Source organism: Triticum aestivum, chromosome 5D (assembly GCF_018294505.1).
Source record: "Triticum aestivum cultivar Chinese Spring chromosome 5D, IWGSC CS RefSeq v2.1, whole genome shotgun sequence".
Lineage (NCBI taxonomy): Eukaryota > Viridiplantae > Streptophyta > Magnoliopsida > Poales > Poaceae > Triticum > Triticum aestivum.
The window spans coordinates 484,603,036-484,611,687 of NC_057808.1; positions in this window are offsets into that span (position 1 = coordinate 484,603,036).

Consider the following 8,652-nt stretch of genomic DNA (forward strand, 5'->3'; position numbering starts at 1 on the left):
TAGAGTAAGTCCTACAATTTCCTCATGGAAGAATAGCTAACCTTGCTAAAAAGGAAAACTTATAACAATAGGTCCTCCGGCCAGGTGTGCTAGGCATGACATCACCTTACCGAGTCATAAGAGGGCCAATGTTATAACTCTTGAAAGTATGTTCCAACCATCATATCTAACCGAGATTCAGATCTGATTGGTGTCAGGATACCTCAGACTCGGGATGCCTGAGAAGAAAAAGGTGCGACAAATTGACAAGAAGACATTATAAGATTCTCGGGAAATGAACTATGGAAGCGAGTTCTGAAACAAGAGTTCATCAGTAAACCAAGGAGAGGATGACGAGGTGGCTGATGGACTCAGCAACAATTCATCAGAATTTCAAAGGATGGACTTCCACAATTATGTGAACAAGGAGATAACATTTGTCAGATCAATGATATAATGAGATATGCTCGAGGAAAACATACCCAATTAAACATCAGTTGAAAAGGTGCACCCGAAATATGGGCTTATGTAGCATGACCGATGTTAGAATGGTGATTCGATAGCCAATGGTCTAAGAATGAAGTGTCGACCATTAACTTCAAAGCAATAGGGTTGCTAGAATTTTGAAGTCGCACAACATAGTTCAATTGTCGGTTTTCCGGTTAGAAACAACAAGGGGACCAAGGAATGATCGGAGATGGCAGGAAGTATCACTTGTACCAAGAATGCATAAGAGGTGGTGAAATTCTCACGACATTATTGACATAAAAGATGGTAATACTCCAAGGTAAAGAAGAACAATTGCTGGATAGCATGGATCTCAAGGTATAACACGAAACACGAGCAAGTTTGTGTTGAACGGAAGGCAATAAACTGGTCGATGATAATACAAATCATCGAGGGCAAGGATGGTATTTCTCTTCATGCATTCAATTGATATACTGGAAGAGCTCAAAATGTTGATGATGATCATGACACAATTGTCGAGAGATTTCACGAAGAAGCAATCGAACAGCGACGACATCAAGAAAAAGCAACGGTGAAGCGTAGGGTCATTGGACCACGGATACGACACACACTCGGAATCAAGCTTGATGTTCAAGGCGAAATGATAAGACGAGGAAGATCGATTGTAAGATTAGCTCACCGTCGAAATTTGTGCTCCGGGAAGAAGGACCCGGTAGCACAGTTAAAATTTAGCACGATAATGATATAGCCAATCAGGCTAGGAATGACGTGATCGAGTACAAACTCGCAAGTAAAGAAGATTACTAAGAGTTGTTTAATCCCGACGCGGACTCGATTCAGTTATCGATGTCCTTGAGTGTTTAATAACTCGAAGCCCGTGAAAACTGTAATCAGTGAGAATGTAGTACTTGATTGAAGAACTCATAAGAAGTTATGCAGTTCCAAGATAATCTCGGGATACCAGGGGGGTAATACTCGACGACGAATCAAGTTAGAGGTTGGACTGGGGTATTGCTCTGCAAAAGACAAGTGCTTAAACTTGCACGAGAAATGGTATTTAAAGGGGAACATGGTTGGAACCACGATTGCAAAAGGCCAGATCCCAGATATAAGATAAACTTATACCAAGGAAATATTTATTTGAAGAGAAGCTTTAATGATATGATCTACATCGTTTCCATGGGCATGAACACAAAGTTCAAGGTCGACTCCCACTTCCCCAATGCATAACCTTTCATCCACTTCTCACTTTCGAAGAAGTTGTGGTGTTGAAATTTTATCTGGCAAAATACCAGAAGAGTATGACTCGTCATAGCTCTCGGGTTAACCCAGATCTGGAAAGGCATAGGTTCAACCCTTAGGGTCATATTGGGAACATATACCACAAGCTTCAATAAATAACACAAGCTCGATAGTAGAGCATGGGTGACAAAAGGAGAGGATACAATTTACCGAAGGCATTATGTATGAGGGAAGAACTTCTCAAGGTGATTGAATATGAAGGACACTGTCGGATAAAAATCCAACAATGGATCGGGCGATCCACAACAGAGCTAATGTGAGTATCGGTACTCAATCAGAGGAAGAAAGAATGCAAAGGCATCGGATTATGGGAATAACTAACTAATTCAAATCTCAAAAGCAAAGGAATTGCGATTTCCAAATCAAGAGATCAGAAGCAAACGCTCTGATTGAGGATGGATAAGTTGAGTAAACTTACGGGTACAACCGACGGCTATTCGGTTGGTCGAGAACCAGTTCATGTTTAAAATGACGTCTGATCCGGAAGGATGAATTCTAGGATTCCGACTGAGGATTGCGAGCATTCACCACATATCAAATCAAAGGCTGAAAATGATGATGACAAGGGATACTAATGAATATTGCTAGACATATGGAACGCAACCATAATGCAAGCAGACAAGTATTTGCATAGCAACAGCTGGCAGGGAATTACCGGAAGACCGGATAGTATATCAATGTACCTTGTGGATCATATGATCAACTAGTAATGAAAAGTTCCTCGATAAGGGTGAAGAATTATTCGTAGGGGTATTCATGCGGCAAGGAACTGCGGGATAGTAAGCATAATGGATGCTTGGAATATCGGAGAGTATTTGAGGGCACCTTGTAATAACAAGGGCAACTGGGGATGAAGGTATGAACGACAAAAGTATGTAGTTATCCATAAACATTTATCGGTGGTAGGGATCGCAATGGCGAAGGGCACAAGGGTCTTGGGAAAGCATCAGAGAGTGTCTTCAGAATCTTCTGGTGCAGTAGGCGATCATCTGGCCGAAAGGGGCTCTCCAGGAGAAAGTATTTACGAGAACCTACAGTTAGTATTTTTAGCAAAATCATTTAACCCGAATAGGAGAGAGTTCAGAGTCCCAGAGTAAAGGTCGAGGAATAAAAGATCCTACTACCACCCAATGGCGACGTGGGCCTGTAAGCCACACAACCATGTTAGTAAAAGTTTTGCAACGACTAGACTCAACTTCGGCCAAGGAGTTGGGAAGGAGGATTCCTACAGGTAGTCGGCTCTGATACCAACTTGTGACGCCCCCGATTAGACCGTACACTAATCATGCATGCAAACGTGTACGATCAAGATCAGGGACTCACGGGAAGATATCACAACACAACTCTAAAACATAAATAAGTCATACAAGCATCATAATACAATCCAGGGGCCTCGAGGGCTCGAATACAAGTGCTCATCATAGATGAGTCAGCGGAAGCAACAATATCTGAGTACAGACATAAGTTAAACAAGTTTGCCTTAAGAAGGCTAGCACAAACTGGGATACAGATCAAAAGAGGCGCAGGCCTCCTGCCTGGGATCCTCCTAACTACTCCTGCCCGTCGTCAGCGGGCTGCACGTAGTAGTAGGAACCTCCGGTGTAGTAGGAGTCATCGTCGACGGTGGCGTCTGGCTCCTGGGCTCCGGCATCTGGTTGCGACAACCAGGTAGAAGGGAAAGGGGGAAAAGAGGGAGAAAAGCAACCATGAGTACTCATCCAAAGTACTCGCAAGCAAGGAGCTACGCTACATATGCATGGGTATATGTGTAAAGGGCCATATCGGTGGACTGAACTGCAGAATGCCAGAATAAGAGGGGGATAGCTAATCCTGTCGAAGACTACGCTTCTGGCAGCCTCCATCTTGCAGCATGTAGAAGAGAGTAGATTGAGGTCCTCCAAGTAGCATCGCATAGCATAATCCTACCCGGCGATCCCCTCCTCGTCGCCGTGTTAGAGAGCGATCACCGGGTTATATCTGGCACTTGGAAGGGTGTGTTTGATTAAGTATCCGGTTCTAGTTGTCATAAGGTCAAGGTACAACTCCGGGTCGTCCTTTTACCGAGGGACACGGCTATTCGAATAGATAAACTTCCCTGCAGGGGTGCACCACATAACCCAACACGCTCGATCCCATTTGGCCGGACACACTTTCCTGGGTCATGCCCGGCCTCGGAAGATCAACACGTCGCAGCCCCACCTAGGCTCAACAGAGAGGTCAGCACGCCGGTCTAAATCCTATGCGCGCAGGGGTCTGGGCCCATCGCCCATTGCACACCTGCACGTTGCGTACGCGGCTGGAAGCAGACCTAGCCCCCTTAATACAAGCGCGAGCTTACGGTCCAATGCGGCGCGCGCCACTCAGTCGCTGACGTCCAAAAGAGCTTCGGCTGATACCACGACGCCGAGTGCCCATAACTGTTCCCGCGTAGTTGGTTAGTGCGTATAGACCAAATGGCCAGACTCAGATCAAATACCAAGAACTCGTTAAGCGTGTTATTATTAAGTATCCGCGGACGCCGACCAGGGCCAGGCTCACCTCTCACCTAGACGGTCTCAACCTGCCCTGTCGCTCCGCCACAAAGTAACAGTCGGGGGCCGTCAGGATCCCAGGCCCACCTCTACTGGGATGGAGCCACTTGTCCTTTCAGCCCCCTCATCAGAATCACTTGCCGGTACTCAACGAGCCGACCCGACTTTAGTCACCACATGTGGCATTTATATAAAGTATATAGTATATACCCGTGATCACCTCCCGAAGTGATCACGGCCCAGTAGTATAGCATGACAGACGGACAAGAGTGTAGGGCCACTGATGGAACACTAACATCCTATACTAAGAAGTAGGATAGCAGGTAAGGGTAACAACTGTAGCAACAATGACAGGCTATGCAACAGAATAGGATTAACCGAAAGCAGTAACATGCTACACTACTCTAATGCAAGCAGTATAGAGAAGAATAGGCGATATATGGTGATCAAGGGGGGGGGCTTGCCTGGTTGCTCTGGCAAGTAGGAGGGGTCGTCAGTGACGTAGTCGATCACAGTGGCATCGGCAGCCATCACGGGGTCTACCGAAGAGGAGATGGGGGAGAAACAGTAAATACATAGCAAGCAAGAGCATAACAGGACAACAGGCAGAGCTAGACGTGTTCTAACGCGGTGCTACACGCTACCGGTGAAGGGGGTAACATCCGGGAATGCTTTCCCGAAGTTTGGCATTTTCGGACAGACGAACCGGAGGAGAAAAGTTTGATGTTTTCTATGCTAGGGATGTGTGGAGGATGAACGGTTTGCGTATCCGGATTCGTCTCGTCGTTCTGAGCAACTTTCATGTAGAAAACATTTTCATCCGAGCTACGGTTTATTTTCTATGTTTTTCTAAAGTTTCAATTATTTTCTGAATTTATTTATCTATTTAATTCTAACATTATCCAGAATAGTGCCTGCTGACGTCAGCAGTCAACAGGGGTGTTGATTGGTCAAACTGACGGTGGGTCCCACATGTCATAGGCTCAAGACTAAAAAATTAGTTAACATTTAATTAGCAGGTTAATTAGAGTTAATTAGTTAACTAAACAAGATTAATTAATTTAGTTAATTAATTTTATTATTATTTTTAAATCCTTTTTTTGTTCTGGGCGTGGGGCCCCAACGTCATAGGCCCAGGAGGCCTAACGGGCGCTGGGCAGTAGCGGCGCCCGAGCGGTAGTTAACGGAGCGAAGCCCCGTGGGGGAGACCGATCCTGGGCGGCGGAGGACGCGCGCGGGGGCAAAGTGTGTGGGCTAGCATGGTGCTCCAGGGGCGCGGGCGTGCAAGAAGCGGCAGGCACGCGGGCGCGGCCAAGGCCCGGCCTGCGCGCGCACAACACAGGGGAAAGCGGGCGCGGTACGCGGCGACAGTAGCAATGGGGAAAAGTGGGGGATCAAGGGAGGAGCTCACATCGATGCGGCAAGGAAGGTCCATGAGCTCGCGGGGGGCCGGATCCGCGACAGGGCCTCCGGGATCCGTCCATCTCCGGCGACGAGGCGGCTTGGCGCGGTATGGACGCGGAGAACCAGGCGACGACGGCCATGGCAGGAGCTCCAGCACAGCGGTGTCGCGAGGACAGCGGTAGACGGCGGTTCCTCGGGCACAGGCGTGTGAAGGATGCGGGGCACCGGCGGTTGGAGGCAGGGGCGCACGAAGGATGGTGGAGGAAGCTGCGGGTGAGCGCCCACGCGTGCAGGCAGGCCCGGCCACGGCCTGGCGTGGCCAAGGGAGGCGCGTGGCGCGAGCGACACCGGCAAGGTAGAGGCGGGGCGACGGGCAACGGCTCTAGGGGCGATGCGGTCGGGGCGGTTTGCCTCGATCCAGAACATGGGGAGTGGGGGAACGAGAGGGGGGAAGTGGGGGCGACGGGCTCTAGGGTTCGGTCGAGGGGGTATGTGTAGGTCGGGGTGGGCCGGTTCGACTGGGCCGGCAGGAGTGGCCAGCTGGGCCGGTTGGCCCCGGGGGGGCCTCTCTCTTTTATTCTTATTTTTATTTTGTTCGGTTTTGTATTTTCCTTTTTATTGTTTTATTTTTACCTATCTTTTATGTTTTCTTTTATCTCTTTAATAGTTTATAGCTTTACAAAAAGAAAAACCCACACCTAAAATAGAGTTACAATTCCAACTATTGTCACTAAAAGTTTTATCCCTGGACAAAATAGTTTAGTATTTTCTAAAATACAAAAGGCATTTATTTAATTGTTTTAGCTACTATATTATTCATTTTAGAGTATTTAAACGTTTTATAAAAGTGTGGTTTCAGCACCATAATTACCTATGCATTATTCGGCTCCACCCGAACATTTTAGTTTTTATATTTGAAAACCTTTACCGTCTGACTTGATTTTGAATTTGAAGCTGAATCGGTTTCGAATCAACGCGAGTTTATCAACAGTAACTGAGGTGACATGGCATCATTAGCAGAGGTTCACTGTAGCTTACTTACCCGGACGTCACACCAGCCATGGAGATGAGCATTACAATGACGTCTTCAAGAAGAAAGTGGCACCCGCAAATGCCGCCTTCGTGTGTAACAAAGTGCAGATCTTTCGCTCGACAACTCCCTCAATCCACCACAAGGTCTCTAGGACAAGTGCGACGAGTTCGGAACTCCAAATCCGGATAGAGGTGTCGCCACTGCCAGAGGCAGAGAGTGCGCCTGAGCCACCTGCTGCTCCATTGCTCGCTGCCCTCACGGCCAAGGGGGAAAGCCACCATCACCACCATGGCGCCCGCTGAAGAGCCAACCATGCGGACCGCCTTCCAGGGCACCGCCCTGGTATCCAAGGTCTGAAACACCCCTAGCAGCCCACTTCACAACGCACCAACAACGGTAGGAGGAGTAGAGGCACCCCATCCACTCCTAGCCTAGCACGAGGCACTGGATCTGGGTTAGTGCCTCCACATTAGGAAGCACCTATACCTGCGTCCCCATCCATTCCCGGTGGACCATGGGAGGGGGATACGATCCAGTGATTGCCAACGGCCACCGCGAAGCAAGGCCTAGCCATAGCCCTGGGACCTTGCCCCAGACAAGCTCGCACGAAGCCACGTCTGTGGCCATCGTCACTGATCCGCATGATGTTTTAGCAATGTCACGACCACCACCACCATGCACCATGCCCGCAAGGAAGGAAACGTCGCTACTCAATGCCCATGATTGTATAGAAATGCGCAACTTAATGTGTTCATTGTCTAATAATATGAGTACTATGTTAGAAAGAAACTATAAATAACTACATTGAGGGGCGATTGGCCCCGAGGTCATTTTAGGGTGTGATTTTGAATTGTGATCTTTTATACATTTTTCAATCGATATCTCATATTCTCACAGGAAATCTTATTGAGCCTTGTGAGCGAGGCCTGGCCGTGCAGATACCCTCAATTCCTTTGTTAACCATGTAAGGTCTCTTTGGTTCATACAAAACCAGATAAGAACTAATGAATAGCAACAAAAAAAAAATCATATCATGGCACTATTCATTCATCAAGTTCAAAGGTGTGCGGCAAATGAAAAATGGAGGAAGTTTCTCTTGATCTCGATTCAAATGAAAAACACAAGGAATTTAAAATAACATGTACCACTTTATAGAATTCCTATGCGCAAAGTACAGGAACGGGATCCTTAATGTCATAATAATGTCCTAACTATATTTTCTCATGTGGTTTAATTTTAATCTAACTATGTGATATCAAAGTTTTTTCTCTATTCACGTGAACCGACATCTAAATTTGCAAAAAAGAAAAAGATTTTTTTAATACTCTATGGTGTGCATGCATTTCTTTCCTATTCGGTGTTCTGCATATTTCTAATTTCAGAGTCCAATGAACTAATGAGACCCTAAAATTCAACTGTATATATTTCAAAAAGTAAACAAAATAACAAGAATGCCTGTCCAGTGTCCTAACTAGATTACTAAAGCTGGCTATTTGGCCCGTTTAGAATGTCGAGGGAGATTTCTCTAAGTGGCTAAAAAAAATTCCCTGTGGTACATGTTATTTAAATTACCTTTTCCACAGGTGGATATACTCTAAACTCCCAAGCCGGTTTTTGTTCTATAATCAAGTTTAAGACACTTTGTTTGCTCCGAAGGCATGTTGATTTCCGCAAAGATATCACATACAAAATAGCTTCTTTTAAGATTGAGGATCACTTCACGCATATTCATTACCACATAACCATTGCAGAAACGACGCATGAATTTAGTGCATGGTTATTCATATATATCAAATGCTTTAGTTATAGATTTTACAAAAGAGGGCATCGATGTAATTTTGTATAATACGTCTTGAGGATGAATGGACGTTCCTTGTGGCATGTGCATACTGAAGCACAAACTATGCTGATCATGTGTCAGGTTGGTGAAACATA